This window comes from Euprymna scolopes, chromosome 41 (genome assembly GCF_053919585.1).
Source record: "Euprymna scolopes isolate OS-2025 chromosome 41, ASM5391958v1, whole genome shotgun sequence".
Lineage (NCBI taxonomy): Eukaryota > Metazoa > Mollusca > Cephalopoda > Sepiida > Sepiolidae > Euprymna > Euprymna scolopes.
This window is the reverse complement of record NC_136522.1, coordinates 20,916,623-20,937,298: the sequence shown is the minus strand read 5'-3', so window position 1 is coordinate 20,937,298 and position 20,676 is coordinate 20,916,623.

The window sequence follows — 20,676 nt, the reverse complement described above, 5'->3', positions numbered from 1 at the left end:
TTTCAAAAGTAATGCCTCCTATTTTTATTCCACTCGAATGGATCAGAAGGGATTGTACTGTTATGATGACTGAACTTATGCATTAATGACCTAAAAGTTTCATCTCTCTGTTGCAGATATTGATGGTGTAAGACTTTAAGAAGTCAACCCCTGTCATGGATGTGCCTCAGTGGCAAAAATGTGTCATTGAATTGCTCCATGCGAAATAAATTGAATCAATCAACATTCACCGGCGCCTGGTGATCATTTACAAAGCCAAAATAAATTCTGGAGCACAAAAGGTTGTGGTCCTGGATATGACCTTAAACTGTATCCGATGGTGAGGCCCCAGCTTGCGTGCTTTGGGGAGTGTGGAGCCACCCTTTAGTTGCCATTGCTCCCAGGTCCACTCTGACCCAGAGTGGTAGTACCTGTTAGGGTCCCAACTATGGGTTAAATAGAAACCGACTTGAAAAAAAGAAAACAAATATATTCTATTAAAAACTTTTTCTTCAAAATCACTGGATTCGGCATTAAATAACCTAAAAAGGGTTGATATGCCGTAAAACAAAAACAACCAACCAACAAAAGGTCGCTCGCTTTAATGGTACGACTCCTGTCTTCGTAGCTCTTCAACATTTTAGTCTCTGAGTTAAAAAAATAGGAGGCCTTACTTTTGGAACGACCCTCGTAAAATCTATTTCTTTCTGCTTCCATTATAATGTGATCAACTTCTTGATTTGTCAAACTATAATTATTTAGCAATGTTTCAGCAATGATTAATTGCGGAAGTAAATGTGCCAGTTTTTCTTTCACGTTTTTTTGTTTGTTTTAACTCCCCCCCCCCCCCCCGCACGAAATTTCAATTGCGAACCCAGATGTATATTTATTTTGGCACCAGCGACACAGGATTTATGAATGAACAAAAATTAAGTTTTATCACTTTACTATTTACTCATGTCGGCCTTTTAAGTTTAAAAATCCTATTATTGAAATAATTAAGTGTGAAATTAAATACACAATGTGGTGTGTAGGAGGGTGGGTGGGTAGATATAACGTCTACTCTCCTCAAAACAATAGAGTTCTCTGGGTTACCGGTTACTGGAAAAATATACAAAGAAAATACATAAGGGATATTATTTCTCTTAATATCACTGCTGATAACAAATGGAAGTATAGCTACACATGACAGGATTAGTGATGGTACTATTCCAATATTTTTCCCAGCTCCGATACAATAACTGATTCCGTACTAAATTTCCGATTCCGATACAATTACGGATTCCGATTCTCTATAAATCTCTAAATATTTAACTACAGAGTTGTTATTTTCCCCGATTTCCGTAAAAAAAAAAAACACATGTTAAATATGCAAATATTTTCCTAAACGCAAAATTACACTTGTGGAGGATGATCTATCGATTTTAGCTTTACTGGTATTTTAAAATCAATAAATATTTATTATTTTATCATTATTACTAGCAATGGAAGATTTTGCTTTAAACAAAATCAAATAAAAAAAGACACAAGAATTTTTGACTCTGATACCGATTCCAATATCCCCAAATTTGGCGATTTTTCCGACTCCCAATTCTGATTAATCGTCCCAACATTAGTAATGATCCTTACCATGTGTAAGCTATATTTTAGATCTATGGTATGAAACGGCTGCCTTTGGACTAACATATATATACAGTTTGTCTGTGGATAATTATATATATATATATATATATATATATATATATATATATATATATATATATACTAGCAAAAGTACCTGTTGTTGACTGGGTTCAAAAACAGCCTTCAGAAAATGGACTCTGATTTATGAAAGTACTTGTGGGGGTACCCGGCGTTGTCCGGGGGGGGGGGAACCCAAAAAATCCACGGCACACGGTAGCAATCCGAAGTAGGCATAATTCCCTGGTTTCTTCTTGGTTTAGATGATAAGTCCGGTAAATAAATGATCACTTATATTACTTCGGATTGTTACCGTGTGCCGTGGATTATTCAAAATACGGATTGGATCCCTTTACCTCACTGCTACCAAAGTTTTTCATTTCGGAATTTTGGATATGAAATTCAATATCCTTTTTATTTTGAACCAATATATAACTTCCCTTACTCTATGATATTTAAAAACTTTAAAAACTTTTAATCATGATTTTCTATGTTCGTTGTTTTTAGCAAATTTTTCGCATTATAATATTTGCTAATATTTTCTCCTCTGAGGAGATGGGTAGACATCGGAAACCTATACGTTAAGGAGACATACTAATTGAAATGTCTTCTTTTTCTTGCATATAATAAAAATTTCAAGATTTAAAATTTAACCATTTCACGTCATAAAATTTAAATTGCTCAATTTTGATATATATATATATATATATATATATATATATATATATATATATATATATATATATATATATATATATACATACTTACACACACAAGTGATGAAAATAAAAATTGAATAAATTACAATATTTATTATTCCATCAAAAATTTAAACAAGGAATTATAATAAATAAAAATCTTTAACCCATAGCTTTCAAAGATAGGCTCTTTTCATCAAAGGATAACATTAATAAAAAATTCATCACTGGTTAGTATAAATTTGAAAATATATAAATATATATTTTTTTAGATTTTTTGAAATATTGTTTTTATATCTATTCATATAGATGTAGACTATAGTCACCTAATTATTTAAAGGGGTTAGGTGCCAAAAATATAATCAAGTCAAGGGTTTTGTATTCTGACTGCACAGTCAGCAATTTTTTTCTCAAGTCGGGTTTTGGAGTAATTGTGCATTTTTGTCATTTTGGATAATTTTATTTTAATAAATAGGATCTTCTGATTGAATAATTTATAATCTGGAAGCCGTGACACATGTATGTACATACATTAAAGGTACTACAATATTAATATATAGATACCCCCAAGAAAAATTCAGGCTGGTCAAGTCTGGGGAACATGAAGATCAGTGGATATTGACAACCTTTTTTATTTTTACTCCCTTTTTGAAAACAAATCACTATTGTCTTTGTTATCTTATGCTATAAATTCCATTCATATGCCATAAAAAATAAAAAAAAAATCTATTCAAGGTAAAAATGCCTCTGACGTATATAGAAATATTGACGGCTGACAAACTTAGTAACCAGTATTGAAATATCACTACATTTATGTCATTCCACCCTAAACAAGGTATAGTGCCACTTTAACATAAGGGCTACTGTTTGGGATCAAATTTACAGGAATATTATGTAGGGAGTTGAGCAGCAAGATGTCTATTCACATTACATTTGAATTTTTGCATGTCAGTGCGGTCAAGAAAGCAGAGACCCAGGAGGGAATTCCAAAATCTGGCAGTTTGAGGGAAAAAATAAAACTATTTGAGTAGAAAATTCTCCAACATCTAGGGATCTCTACAGAATAGGGGTGGGCTTTTATTGTTTGTCGAGTTAGTCGGGGGTATTTATGGCGAGGAGATATAAGTGGTTTGAGATCGTCAGAGCACATTCCATAAAAATACTTGTAAAACAGGCACAGAGATGCAACATTGTGATGATGGGACAGAGGTTGGAGTTTGGTTGATAGTGCGGGACCTATTAGGTTGGCAACTCTTTTTTTGAACCTTGTCTAGGAGCGAGAGAATAATGGCAGATGCACCAGCCCAGATGTTGCAACAATGCATGGGTGAATGGTCGCCTTGTACAGAATACTCTCAGGTGTGTGGAGAAAGTGCTCATCTTCTTTGCTGCAGCATTGGCAGTGTCCTCAATGTATTTGTTCCAATTCATGTTGCCTGTGAATCTTAAGCTAAGGAGTTAGAATAAAGACCCATTTCAGATTTTTCCTGTTCTAGATTTTACCATCTTTCCTATTGGATTTTTAACATATCCTTTTTCTCCTTTTTTTCTGTTTCTTGTTTCCTCAATCCCCTTGAATCCCTTCAAACTGTCTCAAACTGTTAAATGACTTTTTTTATGCGAATATGATAAACTTCATATTATTTGTTTCCTGTGATGCAAAAATATTTTGTATATTTTGAAAACCTCTTCCCTCTGATGAGAAGAATTGCATTCTTCAAAACTTCATGGAATAAGGTTTTTCTTGTTTTATTTGTATTTCTTGTCAAATAACTAAAATTTTGTATACCTTCTTTACGAGATTTTTTACAAAAATTTGAATAAATTTTCAATATCAAGATTTTTATTCTATATATATATATATATATATATATATATATATATATATATATATACTAGCAAAAGTACCCGTCGTTGACTGAGTTCAAAAACAGCCTATAGAAAATGGACTCTGATTTATGAAAGTATGATAGGTTATGAAAAGAAAGGGTTGTAAAGAGATAGCTTCAAATTTGGGGGTATCAAAACCAAAGCAAAATATGATGAAAGTAAAAATAAAATAGATAAACCCCATAATTTATTATACCATACCTGTTCACACTGAAACACTTATCACAATATTCTGTGGATCTATATTAAATAACCTTGTTAAACTTTGTGACATATTTCCATTCTATGGAGGTCAGGTGCGAACGAACACCCCATAATTTTATTATACCATATTTCTTCAAACTGAAACATAGTTATCAAAGTATCCTTACGCAGATAGATATGAAAAGTCTTTACTAAAGTTTGTGCCTATTTCCATTCCATGGAGGCCAGGCGCGAACGCAGACCCCCACAATTTTATTATACCATCCCTATTTAAGTTAAAACATACTTATCAAAGTATTCTTATGTACATCTATATCAAAAACACTTGTAAACGTATTTCTACATTTTTAAAATTTTTTATTTCCATACTTTGTGGACCAGGTGTGAATGCATACCCCACAATTTTAATGAACCACCTTTCTGCCAGATCAAACATACCCATTCCTGTGTCTCGATACATCTTCTATCATTATATGTAATCAGTTGTTTAAAATAGTCAACCATATAGAAGCCTATTCGTGACCACACACACACACACACACACACACACACACACACACACACACACACATTCAGCTTTATATATATATATATATATATATATATATATATATATATTTTATTATTCAATTTTCACCCCAAACAAGGCACATTGCCACTTTGAAGCAGGGAGCTACTATCAGGGACTTAATTAGTGGTGTCATTATGAAGGGAGATGAGTAGAAAGATGTTTGTTAACATTACACTTGAACTTCTGCATATCATTGCAGTTGGGAAATCAGAATCCCTGAAGGGAGTTCCAAAGACCCGCAGTTCTGGGGAAGAAACTATTGGAGTAAAAGGCTTTCTTGCACCTAGGGATCTCTACTGTAAAGGGATGAGACTTAGTAGCTTGTCGGGTTTGTCGGGGGTAGTACGTCAGGGAGGTACAAGTGTTTGCAGTTCGTCAGAGCACTCACCATTAAAGTACTTGTAGAACAGGCAGAGGGATGCAACATCTCGTCGATGGGATAGAGGCTGAAGCCTAGATGACAGTTTAGGACCTATCAGGTTGGCAACTCTCTTTTGAACCCTGTCCAGGAGCGAGAGACAAGCAGCAGATGCACCGCCCAGAATATATATATATATATATATATATATATATATATATATATATATATATATATACTAGAATGGCACCCAGCATTGCCCAATTGTGAAATATGTCTGAATATAATTTAATTTATGCAGATTTCCTATTTATTATTATAGAGCCAATTTTCTATTGATTATTATATTGTACCCAATATGTCGTAGTGATTTCAAAAGTTAAAAACAATTACTTGGGTGCCATCAGCTAGAATCGAAGCCAAAACATTTAGCACTCCAGTCTTAGTCGTTATTGTTTAAGCTATCGTTAGACAGATAAGAAATAGTTAAAAATGAACTAATTTTAACATATAAATGTGTATTTGCGCATGCCTACAAGAGCACTTGAAGTCAACTTACACCTGCCAAGTTCTACTTTTTTCAATTTTGACCTCTTAGCAGCTATTTTTACTAGCTAAAAACCTATAAAAGAACAGTCCACAAAAAAAAAAAAACAATTATTTGACCTGCCTTGTGATCTTGTGTCTCAGAGGAGATGCACTTTGAAAAAATGGAGACAGACAAACATAGTGAGTTTTATAAATTAGATTATCTATCTCTATCTATCATATAAAAGGAACTTTGTCTATGTGTGTATGAGTTCGTTCCTTATAGACACCACATAGGCTGGACTGTTTTTTATGAAATTTCACACAAATGTACTTCATGTATCTGGCAGTGTTCTTAGAGAGGTTTTGCATTGGAACCCCTTTACAATAAGTACCAATAAACAATAAGCAAAAATATCCAATGAAAGAAGGAAAAGGCGATTTTGACCAAAGTTACCACCTTATACAGCCTAACACCACAAGTGCATTTGAGAAGTTTTATTGTCACACAAGCAGAAAAGCCCAACATATAAAATCAACAGTAGGTTCTTTGATATGATAGGGGTGCGCTCGAAATAAATGTTTCTGTTTAAAGCACGATTTCACAATGAAACTTGACTTTTTCATTTAAAATTAAATTCAAGACTTCATCACTGCACAAGTAGAAAGGCCAGGCATATAAAATCAACAGTCAGTTCTTTGATATGACAGGGGTGTGTTCAAAATTCATGTTTCTGTTTAGAGCACAATTGAAGCATGATACTTGAGTTTTGCATTTTAAACTTTAATTCAAGCCATAATATATAAAAAGTAATATTTATAAAATCAACAGTAGGTTCTCTACAGTGCAATGTAGACTATGACGTATTGTGGACTAAGTCACTGCGAGGAAGCATATGAAATTTCCTCCTGGTGGACTGGCATGGGTCCCTAACTAGAGCAGGCAATCAATCGATTTGATTGAAAACTGGGTTAGTTCACCGATTTTGATGGCAATAAAAAAAAAATATATATATATATATATATATATATATATATATATATATATGGAGGGAACCAGGAAGACTTAAAGGAATTCTGTAAAAAGAAGGATAATAAAAAGCTCAACATTTAAGGTGGAGCTTTTACATTGAAGGAAAAAGGAACAAATGGCAATATAAAGATATATACTAGTGGACGTAAATTTAATCGTTTGTTCAATAGAAGGATCACGATCATTAGGGGTACGAGATACATATGCTCTTTATACCTAGGTATTTCGAAACCGAATACTTTTCATCAGAAGAGGAGAGGAGGTGCTAGGTAACAGATTAGAAGTGTGACGTCTAGTGATAAATACATTAGGAATGAAATAATGGGGTGTTTAAGGTAGAAAGTAAACAAAATAAATGTGGAGGGAGCACCTCTTCTCCTCTTCTAATGAGAAGCATTAGGCTTCGAAATCACTAGGTATGAAAAGCATATGTATATCGTACCCCTAATGACGAAATCCCTCTATTGAACGAACGATTAAATTTATATGCACTAGTATATATCTTTATATTGTTGTTTTTTCCTTATCTATATATATATATATATAAAGTAGTTTGTATGTGTCTATGTGTACAACTTTCCTACAGCCCATACCACTGAACTGATCATGATCTAACCTGGCATAATGATGGTTCCCCACTTAGAGATGATGCACACCATTTTTCAAGGTCAAGATCATAGCCTTTGTGTATGTATACTCTCTTACAGCCCACACCACTGGACTAAGCATAACAAAACCTGGCATTCACCTAGGGATGGTGCACACAATTTTCCAAGGTAAATTTTTTATATATGTATATATACTCTTCTACAGATCACACCACTGGACCGATCATGGTCACCTCCTGACATGATGATGGTCTTCGATCTAGGAATGGTGTTCACCATTTATCAAGGTCAAAGGCTAAGGTCGTGTTTGGTGTGGCTCTTCATGAACTCTTTCACCTCGAGATGGTGCACACCAAGTTGGAGTTCGCCACCATCCCGGGGGAATGCTACCTTCTTTGTGAATTTGAATAAGATCACCCTCCTCCACCCCCATCCTCTCAATCAATCCTGATGAAATTTGGCATGATAGTGGTTCCTAACATAGACCAAAATTTACTGCACTCTATCTCTTAACTTTGACCTTCAAAAATTATGCTGCCAAAAACAATGTAACGGATCTGTAGAAGTTAGAAGGCAAGAAATCTCATTCTAACATTTAAAAACTCCTTTATTGGTCATCTTCATTAGTAAATTTAAGGAAACGGGTTCGTCGTGGAAAATGTTTCTGTGTGGAGATGTTCATTAAAGATTAGATAGACTTGTTGAAAGAGATAGAATTCATGCATGTTTGTGTTTAAAGTAGTAGTGGAACGTGCAGGATGAGAAAGAGTTTGTATTTGTACTGCATTGAAGTCCGTAGGTGGAGAAAGCCATATTGGCTTGTATTCACGTCTTAGTCGAACCCCAGGCTCAAAGGCCGGGTGAGTTTTGTTGAGTCCCAAGAGAAAAGTTGGGAGTGACAAGTCCGTTTCACATGGAGTTGTTGTCAGTCCACAATCTGAGAAGAAAGATAGAGAATGTGTTGCCGGTTTAACCTTTTATAAACTCAGTTACGTGATTGAGAGCTGATTTCTGATTGGATAAGCCAGGAAGGAAGTGTATTTAAAATTTCCAGACACAAGAATTTGCTCCTGCTAATGTTTGTTGCAACTTCGTCTGGATCCTTTTTTCTTGAGATACATATAATTCTTTTGAAAAATTCAAGATAATACTTTTTCCTTTCAGATACGCACTGAAGATGTCACCCAAACGAAAGAGAAATGGAAATGAGGGATAAAGAATGATGAGTTTAGAAGCTAATAGACTAAGAGTTACTGCAATTAGCTCCAATGGAAACGCTTCATGTAAAGAAAGATGTCTGGAGCTCAGCAAATATATCAAAGAGAAAGGAGAGCAAGATTAACAAATTTGGAAAGAGCAACCCAACGTGACAGAACTAGACATGCTGCAAGGCGGTTAAATTCATCACAAGAAGGAATCCAAGAAATACAAAGAGATGGTCAGGAAAGAGAAGCAATATGACAAGCAAATAAAAGAAATGAGAAAATAACAAGACGTATACAAGGTCAGTTGAGAGAAGCAAGACGAAGAGTAAATGAAACAGATGAGGAAACAAAAAAAAAAAACATAAACGAGGTGAGACAATAGAATGAATCAGAAGCCGAACGAATTTTCCACCTATCCAAAGAGCATGAATGAGAGGCTGCAAGGAAAGAAACTATGACTTTGCCCGAGCAAATGACACAAAAGAGGCAGCAAGAAAACGAATGACTGCTTTGAGACAATAAAAAATAGAAAATTGCAATAGAAAGGATTGCTCTACAACAAAAAATGACTCTCTCACTACAACTGACATAGAAAAAAATGGACAAAGTATATCAGCATTGCTCAGCTGTGACATTTTAAAGAGAGAATCCTGGTTGTGCTTGATAGCCTTCCACCACTGCTTCAGTTGCTGCAAGATTTGCTCTCAAACAAAGGTCTCATCTCTAAAGAGTTCCTGCAAAATCTATGCAGTTACAACAACTGTTATGTACCTATTTACTATGCCTCCCCACGGGACAGAGTTAGACACCAGGGTCGTTTTTTATGTAATGACTTCATTTGATCACGAAAATTTATCGGTACATGGGTGGAATTTTTCTTGTAGGATTCGAGACCAGGTTTGCCCCAAAATTGGGAGTCTTTCGCCACCTGAAGATGGAACAGCAAAGTTTATTCAAATCTACTTCTTGGATAGCTTGGAAAAATAACTACATACTCGAAGAAGTGACAGTAGACTGAATCAAGACATTCCCCGAAGGCTCACTGAACTTTTACAAGAGAACAACAACCTAATTTGTCAACTGAAAACAACAAAGGAAGGGATTGAAGAAGAAAACTTGGAAGAACACAAAGCTGTCATAAGGGAAGACCGAAGGCTGCAAGGAGAACGTATATGGCAATTCAGTAATTCAGCGGCAATGTATGAGCTTGGAATATTAATGGAGAACAAACCGACAACAAACCTAAATATTGTCTTGCATTTAAAAAATAATACATTGAAAAGGATCTCTGAACTACATCCTCTCTATGATACTTTAATGTATCTGTTAATGTACCCTTATGGTTCTTCATTTTACGACATCTACATGAAGGCATACAATGGGCAGAAAGTTACCTGGTAAATTCTGTCAAATCCTCCCAATGGTTAAAAATGACAAAAGAGCAAACATTGTCACTACAAGTTTGAAGCAGTCCTATTTCTGGAGGCACGTTATAGTGAAGAAACTGACTCTACTGCTACATATCTTGAAAACGCAGCTGTTAAACCAGATATAGTGATTTGGGACAGAGCAAACAAAAAAGCGACCGTAATAGAGGTCAGTGTACCCAATGATACAGGGCTTAACAGAGTTGAGAGGAAAAAGATAACAAAGTATCAAGGACTTATGTATGATATGAAACGAAATTGGAAATTAAAAGACGTTTCAATTATACCAGTCATCATAGGAGCAACTGGGATTATGAAAAAGAACTTTAAAAAGTACATAGCAAGCATACCCGGTGAACCAAGTGCAAGTGAAATACAAACGATTGCACTGAAAGGGACGGCTAGAATCCTGAAAAGATCTCTTGGTTGGACTCACTAAAATAGGGGTAAATGTCAGACATCTGGTTGGATGTCCCATCCCCTAGAAGAAAAAGTTTAAGAAAAATGAAAAAAAAGGGTGGGAAAAAAAATAGAAACACAGCTGCTGCCGACTTCTCAAAATTGTTTTTCCAAATTGATAATGGTCAGTTTCCAATCACTTCTCTACAATTAAGATTCTGACCAAATAAATTGGTAAATGTGTTGGTAATCAGAAGCAACTGAAAGACAAAGTTTACCTGGTTTTGCAAAACAACGGAAAATCACGGGAGTGGCTTGCTGAGAGGGCTATTGTTTCACTACTAAACAGCAATTTGAATCGCTTGAACAATTGGATAATGGATGAATTTCTAGGGGATTTAAAGGAATTTGGCTACTAATAAAAGTGTGGCTATTCACTAACCTGTGGAGTTTTTAAACTCTTTGGAACTGACTGGAATGCCTCCTCACATTTTAAATCTCAAAATTGGATCCCCAATCATGATTTTTCAATCATTGGAACTGCCAAAAACAACGAACGGAACCAGATGTGTTCTTACCAGATTGCACACCAATTGAGGCCATCATTTCTTGTGGTTCCTACAAAGACGAAACGGTTCTACTGCCAAAGGTCCGCTTAGTTCCATCTGACTCCGAACTTCCATTTAAATTCATGAGGCTGCAGTTTCATGCAAAAGTATATTTTGCAATGAGTATCAATAAAAGTCAAACATTTAAAACCGTTGGCGTAGACCTGACATCAGAATGCTTCAGTCACGGTTCTACATCTCCACTAGCCGGACAGGAAGTTCAGAAAAACTCTACATTCTAGTTCCAAATCAAAGCAACAGAAATGTGGTCTAGCACGAGGTTCTTCAATAAAAATTCTAGAAAAGAATATGATGAAAAAAATGGTCTTGATTGTGGTAAGGTTTAAGTTATATAAGTTGTGTTAGATAAAATTTAAGCAATGAGTTTAAATTTATTTCCATGAAAAATTTTCTATGTGATATCATAAAGTAACCTTATAAATGTGTTTGTGATACTGAACAAATGCTAACATTGTGATTCTTTGTAATTGTTTACACCCCCCCACACACACACACATATATATAAATATATTATATTAAAAATTATACATGAAAATAATATTAAGAAATTAAAAATTCTTGAAGCTTCATATATTAGAACCCTTCAACCCACTATAAATGATATTGCATTCGAGAAAAGCCGTAACGTTCTAAAATGTCTTGCGTAGTTTGTAGTGGACGGATATCGGACTTCATTAACAGTGTCCATGAACTTGCTGACTTTAATACTCAAATTTTTTATCAACCTATATTTTTAATCGACTTTTCATCGACTCTATATATTTTAACTTTTCATCACCTAACGCTGTTTACTGTATATTTTAATTTTCACTCTTAATTCTCATTTTTGCTCCTTCGCACTTTTTCTTCAACACCTAAAAATGATTCGTTGACGAATTGAAAGCGCTTGTGACAGTAACAACTATGGAGCCTTTATTTATATATTTGATTTTGATATAAAAAAGATTATATGGAAAATCGAAAATTAAAGAAAAGAATCATAAAGCAAAGTGTCTCTGTTGCATGTAATAATGTTTGCTTGAATGAAAAAATAACTGCCTAAATATACCAATTTCTAATATATATATATATATATATATATATAAAATATATTTTAGTCATCGACATACAGACCTGTTTCGTTGTTTCACAACTCATCAGTGCCGCTAGACTAACACCTCTCCCAAGCCGAGGATCGAACCTAGAACCGTCGTGATGACAGTCGGCAGTCCTACCCCCTGACTACGGAATCGGTGGCCGAAATTAAACTATCCGAACGTCTATTTAAATAAACATCCGTCCGCTACTCGTAGAGGGCTCAAACGTTTGTTTGTAAACAAATCGCGAGCTTCGCATTATTTCAGCTAAATTAAGTAGCGAGTAAGATAATTTACGAGAGTGCTCTACTGAAGAGGGGAGCTTTTATAAAATATATTTTAGTCATCGACATACAGACCTGTTTCGTTGTTTCACAACTTATCAGTGCCGCTAGACTAACACCTATCCCAAGCCGAGGATCGAACCTAGAACCGTCGTGATGACAGTCGGCAGTCCTACCCCCTGACTACGGAATCGGTGGCCGAAATTAAACTATCCGAACGTCTATTTAAATAAACATCCGCCCGCTACTCGTAGAGGGCTCAAACGTTTGTTTGTAAACAAATCGCGAGCTTCGCATTATTTCAGCTAAATTAAGTAGCGAGTAAGATAATTTACGAGAGTGCTCTACCGAAGAGGGGAGCTTTTATAAAATATATTTTAGTCATCGACATACAGACCTGTTTCGTTGTTTCACAACTCATCAGTGCCGCTAGACTAACACCTCTCCCAAGCCGAGGATCGAACCTAGAACCGTCGTGATGACAGTCGGCAGTCCTACCCCCTGACTACGAAATCGGTGGCCGAAATTAAACTATCCGAACGTCTATTTAAATAAACATCCGTCCGCTACTCGTAGAGGGCTCAAACGTTTGTTTGTAAACAAATCGCGAGCTTCGCATTATTTATATATATATATACATATCTTTGCTAGTATATATATATATATATATATATATATATATATATATATATATATATATATATATATATACTAGCAAAGATACCCGGGATTCACTGAACTTTGCTTCATAGGCACCCCTCCAGTAAGTGAATGTTTTAAGAGCAACTATTGCTTAAGAGGTTTAACATTTTTTAGCAACCTCCTGATGTGACTGAAGTCCAACTATGAACTTTAAAGCAAATAGATTACATTAAAGTTGACACTTATTGTTACACATAAAAATTGAAACAATTACAAAGTAATTTGATTCAAATTCACAAAGAAGTTGGCGGTGTATAATTGGATTCTGTTGTCTAAGGCAGGTCTTGTTAATCACATGAAAGTGCGCGATGATACAAGTTCCGTTGCTGTTGGTTTCATCCAAACCAATGAACGTTTTCAGTGTCATGTCTGCTTGAGGGTGTGCAAGTTGCTGGCAGGGCTGAAAAGTCATCTTCGGGCACATGGACTTTTAGTGAATGAGGGAGTGGCTCTCGTCTGACAAGACGTTGATATCATCATCATATATATTGATACAGAAAAACAGCACTGTATGTGGATAACTATATATATATATATATATATATATATATATATATATATATATATATATATATATTCAATGAATGACAAAAGCCTATATTCCAAAGTTCATGATGTTGACCATCTTATAATTCATTCCTTTAATTCAGTTGACATTTACAATTCTTGACAGTATCTGTTTCGTAGCACAAAATCAATCACTTAATTATTATATCAATCAGTGAATCTATTTTGCCCTTAACTTATCAAAAGAAATAGCAACAATCAATCCACCAAAAGGAAATAAAGTGTGATTTGACACGATTAAAATCCAAAAATTCAAAGAGAAGCAGTAAATACCTTATAATATGTTTCCATTACGCCATTTTGAATTATATATATATATATATATATATATATATATATATATATGAAGAGCATAATGTGGTGTCCCACAATTGAATAAAAACGGATGATATGGGAAAAATGTTATGCGATGCGTCGAAAGATACCAGAACGAAAAAAAAAAAATGAAAAGGGGGAAAAAAAAAACAGATTTGATATTCCCGAAAGGCAGTTAAAACATTCACTGCAGTTATTTAATGACTCTTGGTCGTCCGTGAACTAATTTTTTTTTTTTTTTTTTTTTTTTCCGACCACTTTACAATTACAGCATTTTTTACCAATTTATGGTTTTGAGTAATTTACCAATTTACCGACGATTCCCCTGAAGAGAGTCGGTTGAAAAGCGCTTCGGGAATATCAAATCTGGGTTTTTTTTTTCCCTTTTTATTTTTTTTTTTCGTTCTGGTATCTTTCGACACATCGCATAACATTTTTCCCATATCATAGGCTGATTGGAATGTAATGATTGTGCTTGTGTAGTTATTCAAAATTCTGTAGTTATAGAGATTAGAATTCATGTGGCTAAATCCTAGCAGCTGCAGATGGACTACTATTATGCATAAGAAAAGGATTACTCTGCTGGCAACCAATGTAAATGCAAATTCGCTCATTTAATTCACTGTTGGATAAAATGCATGCAAAATTTCTCTTTGCATGCATATTATCCTTCTCTTAGTCCTTAGTTATTATCCATTCCGGAAGTGTGCACATGAATATTATTGGTTTATGTGTGCACAAACAATCTTCTAATGTCAAAAGGTGCAGAAAATATCCCATGCAATGTTAACACAAAACTAGTGATGAGAAAATTTACAATATTTTTCCTCGATTCTGATACCATTACTAATTCTGATTCCAATTCTTTTAAAATTTCTAAATATTAGAGGGTTTTTTTTATTCTTTTAATTTTCTGACTAGCCTGGGTGCCCGGTGTTGCCCGGGTATTTGAAGGTGTGTGTTGAGCCAAAAAAAAATGTAAAAAATGGTAGTAGACAGGTAGGCTCGAACCCGTACCGCGAATGAGGAAAAGTGAGAAAAAAAAAAAACGTGACGTCTTTGCCGTTGCGTTCATCGCCAAACCGGAAGTGACAAAGGTTTAAATTAAGGCTAGTCAATCGAAAAAAGGGGATAACTTTCGAAAATATCGGCGAAAAAAAGCGACCCCTCCTTGTAGAAAAGTGCCCAGTTGAGGGTGAAGGAATTAATGTTTTTAACCAATTTTTTTATATTTGTCGTCCGAAGGGTCGCGCTTCAAGACAATACCAATCTTGTGAAAATCCATCGCCTTTGTCGAAAGTTTTAGGCAGACATACAAGTATACATATATACATTTAAACAGACAGGTGATATTTATATTATAGATGCAGGTTAACACACGCACACACACAACACACACACACACACACACACACACACACATGCAGGTTAATTTGAAAGTATAGATTATTTGGATTATTCGGACTACTACTCTCATTTTGCGTGTCATTCTTACAATGTTTCGACTGATACAATCTTCGATCTTCTTCAGGTGTCTTGTCGAGCCCGTTGATCTTTTGATCAAACTCAAGAATATGCACAGAATTTTGAATGGAATCCTTTATTTAATCCATCAACCCTGACCAGGTTGATATCGTAAATAATTTGCAATTGTATTCTTAGTAAAGCCCACGCTGAGGACTGAAACCTCAATCTTCAAGATAAGAACAATAGTCTCCAAAAATTCAGAAACATAATTATAAAATAATTCTCTATCGAAGGTTCTGAATTTTTTGAGATGAGCATTGATAATTCAGATTATTTGCATTACTTGGACTATTGTTCTCAGTGCTAATTTTACTAAGAATACAACTGCAAATTATTCAAGACTTCAACAAAACATAATTGTAAAGTAATTCTCTATTGACGTTTCTGAATTTTTGAGATGAGGATTAGTTATTCGTACCATTTGGATTCATCAGACTACTGTTCTCATCTTGAGTGTGATTTTCACAACGTTTTAGTCGATGTAACCTCCGACCTTCTTCAGGTGTATCTTGTCAAACTCGGGAATTTGGATGGAATTTCGAATGGAACCCTTTATTTACTTGATGGGGGTAGCATGCTCTTGTTCTGTCAGCCATGACTGGATAGAGGTCCTAAGCAATTTGCTATTGTAATTTTCAGTCACCCACACTGAGAATTGAACATTTAACCTTCAGGAGAATATCATTTTCACAATTGATTTTTCAAGTACTCTAACCACTGCGTACCTTATATCTATTCACTTCAAAGCGTATTATTTTGCTTTTATTACCAAGAAGGTTTTTCAAGTGGTTAGACCAATTTTCCATGCGCCTTTTAGCAAATCCATCTTTTACCCTTACATTTGAGCTGGAACTTTTACCGGCCAGTTCTTTAACTGTTTTCCAAGCAAAGTGATGTTTATTTATGTGCTGCCTTGATAGTGTGCCAACTTTTACATTGATGAAGTCAACCTTGGAGTCTAAATAGGCATCATCAAGGTTTTTCTTGGCAACGATCAACTGAACTTTATTTGATTGCGATGGCGACGTGGTATTTTGCAGAGATGAAATTGAGGGCTGACCGTGCCTCTCCCATTTTAGTCGAGTTGCTGGGTTTGGTGTTGCCTCTACCCTACTGTTTGGGAAGAATTGAGATTGCATGTTATTCCATCAACTTAACCGAATTCTCGTAGGCTGATTCAGTATTGTTGGAGTCAATCTCATCAGGTGACAGAGTTGAGAATTTATTGAAGACCTCAAGAGTCGATTACTGAGAAAGAGATTAGTGCTTTCCAGTGTGGTTTTGTTTGGAAACTCTCAGAGTGAGTTTAATTTTTATACAATTCTATGATCAGAGCCAGCAGTGCTGAATGGTGAGTAGGACCTATTTCTCCATTTCTCACGCTCGCCAGAGGGAGTCTTAGAAAGGTTTAGGGCAACCCCATCATACAATGCATCAGAAGATTCATTATAATCAGAGACAGGACCCGATAGGGCAGGGGCTAGACCCATTTCTACAGGTGTACTATAAAGAGTGATTCTTTGAGGAGAGGGACCCTGTTGCAATTAATTGTAAACTATATAATATTTTCAACTACACACATCTGAAAACATTATACAACCAAGTACTAAAGAAGATCTTTTCTTCCTCGATGAGACAAGGATGTTCCCGTTGAGATGTCAAGTCAGTATTTCCAAACCTCAGAGTGTGTCTTTTAGTACATGTCGTTCAACACATGGTAATGTGATGACGTTGTGACAAACAAGGTTTATCTCTTTATATGTAATGTGGAGATGAAATAAATAGTCTTAGCATTGGAAGATGAGATTATTTGTCTTGAAATAAGGAAGAGATCATGATGTCTTTACAACAGGTAAAGGAAAGAAGATAGACATAGGAAAATGTTTACGTAAGTTTTATTCCAAGAACGCCATTACCGGAAGACCCGACTCTGGACTAGCCGGAAGTCCCAAAAAAGAAAGTCCGCAGTAATTATTCTTCATATATATAACATGTCTATTTATCATAAAGTTGATGATGAGTTGTCTTCACCATGCTTAAGGAATTCCTTCTACCCCACTGGAACAGTTTGTACTGCTTTACAGTTTAGCAGTAGCAGAAGAACCTGATCTTGCTTATTCAGATGCAATTCTCTGTGGATGATAAGGAGAGCTAGATTTGTCCAGTTACCAGGGTTCTAATCTTAGCGTTGCAGAGAGTCTGATGGAAACACAAACCAACACAGTCGGTGTCAGCGTGGCTGCAAGAGTTGCCAGAAAGGTGTAGCACAGATTCACATGTTGGGATTCAAACCAGATTTTTGTGAAGGTTTACTCCCTTAGCTTTTGCTTTTCCCACCTGTAAGCCAGATAGATAGATAGATAGATAGATAGATGGTTAGATAGATAGATAGATAGATAGACAGACAGACAGACAGACAGATAGTTAGATAGGTAGATAGATAGATAGATAGATGGTTAGATAGATAGATAGATGGTTAGGTAGATAGATAGATAGATAGATGGTTAGATAGACAGACAGACAGACACACAGACAGACACACAGACAGATAGTTAGATAGGTAGATAGATAGATAGATGGTTAGATAGATAGATAGATAGATGGTTAGGTAGATAGATAGATAGATAGATAGATGGTTAGATAGACAGACAGACAGACAGACAGACAGATGGTTAGATAGATAGATAAATAGATAGATGGAACTTTTCCTTTTGATATCATATTTAATAAATTCTATTTCTCATATTTTTCTCTTTTTGTTTGTTTTCTTCCTTGATGTTTCAGAGTTTAGTAGTAACGGCTAATTGATTAAGAAGAATTACCTTCCACGGGAAGAAGTGGATAATAAAATTTCTTCAAATGTCTTCATCTGATGAAAATATCATTGGTTTTAGCGTCGTAGATTGTGATATGAAAACAGAAACGATTCTCTTCAGAGTCGCATGAAGACTACGTTTTATATTATTATTGTTATCAACTTTGTTGCATAAAAAACGCAGCAGTTTTCTTTTCTTTTTTTTTTTTTTAATGTTTTGATTTAATAAAAATATCGTTGGTTTTCTCATCCTAAATTATGAGATGAAAAAATAATTCCTCTACAATTATCGTTGCATTTTCATTTTTTGTAATGTAGTCGAAAAAAAAATGTGACATGAAAACAAAACCGATTCTCTTAATTTAATTTAATAATAGTCACGTAAAAACTACATTTTCATTTTATTCATGTCAATTTTTTTTATGTTTTGATATAATAAAAATATCATAGCAATGCATAAGTAAATAATTTAAGTGACTTCCCTGAGAACGTGTCCTTGTAATCCATCCATCTCAGGAAATAATGGAGTTCTGCACTTCATATTGGCCTGTTGCTTAATTGCAGGGTTTGCTATGACTGTGCAGAGCTATTCTGGAGTGAAAAGTTCTATTGCAATTGCCAAAGATGTTGGTAGTGCCTGGTTCTGAGAGTTCTGATGCACTCCTCTGCCGTCTATGTTTTTTTTTTCTTTTTCACTGTTGGTTTCTCTTTTCCTTACCTCTCCTGGATTACACATTCACAGCACTTCGTCAACTGTAGTGGTCTTTAGCCACAGACTCCAAGCCTGCTGGATCGGTACCACCTACTCTCATGTTTCATTAGCAAATGTTTTGTGGCGTAGTTCAGATCAGTAACCAAGATGGCGGCCAAGAATCACATGCAGTCCGTGGCGTAGTTAACAGCGAACTGATTGAATCCAAAATTCAACAATTTTTATAATAATTTTGAAATATTTTCATTGGTTGTTTAGCACAGCCGATGGTTATAAAAATGATTGGCGAATCCATTCGTCTCATACCCCCATTAGTCCTCTGATGGGGAAGGTCTCCTAGCGGCTTCGGCTGCAGGGAGACAGGGTAGTACACGTCAAGGATTCATCACTTGACACTCAGCCCAACAGGTGAGGGGCCGGGAACCGGCCCAGCACCTGTTGGATTGAGGTATGCCGCCTGGGTAATACCTAGGAGGTCCACCCTCCCAGGCCTTGCCACCGGGCTTTCCGGTGGGGCAAGTTTATTGCTTGCTGCCTGAGGCGCCCCGACCGGGGAATGCCAACGGGGTTACTCAGGCAATTTTTAAAATTGCAGGAGTGCCCCTCCTTTAGGGGAGCCTGCGGAGTTCCCACTTTCCGGCCTTGTGACACATAATGCTGATGTGGGCAGCATTTAAATATATACCCCCATTAGGAGTGAAAAACATTTTACAGTAGGACAAATCTTCCTGCAGGTCTGGATCTGGTAACAAGGTTATTGAATAAAATGTCCTTCGAGATTCTCCTATCATTCATTGTCCCGGCATATAATGTGGCTAAAAATGGTTATGTATTACTTTTGCAGACATGTAGAAAAAAAAAAAAAAAAAAGCAGTTAAAAAGCTGTGGGAACAAAGATATTTCGTTTATTTATTGTTTGTCTTTGAGAAACTATAAAGGCAATAAATGAGACATGGATACATAGATTTAACATAGAATTAAATCACAGTCGAATGTACGAGGTTATTCTTAAAAAAGTAATTGATCTATGCACTTACATACCTGTGGTAGAAGAAACTACTTACACAAGCGGTAGTGTATCTGTTTAGCATGTCAGGTGTCGGAACCAGGGAAAGAAAAAGAAGTAAAAACTTGGGTTTGTAGCTGGATTCTTTTTACATGTGGTATTAATTTGCATATGAGGGGAATAGTTGCCTTAAGAAGGATGAATTGGGGAGGACAGAAAGTTGAGTGTTTGATGGATTGAGGCTAAGATTTGTTGGTGCAAATTCCAGTTGAAGTGAAGAGAAATTCTGTGAGTTTTCCTTTGGAAATTAATGAGATTTGTTAGTGTGAATTGTTTTGTTAATGACGATCAGTTGTATTAGTAATGTTTTGGGAATCACAGTAACTCTGTTGTATTCTGTTCACTCACGATTGGAAATCAATTACAAGGGAAACGTTGGAGAAAATGTATTTCGAGAGATTTA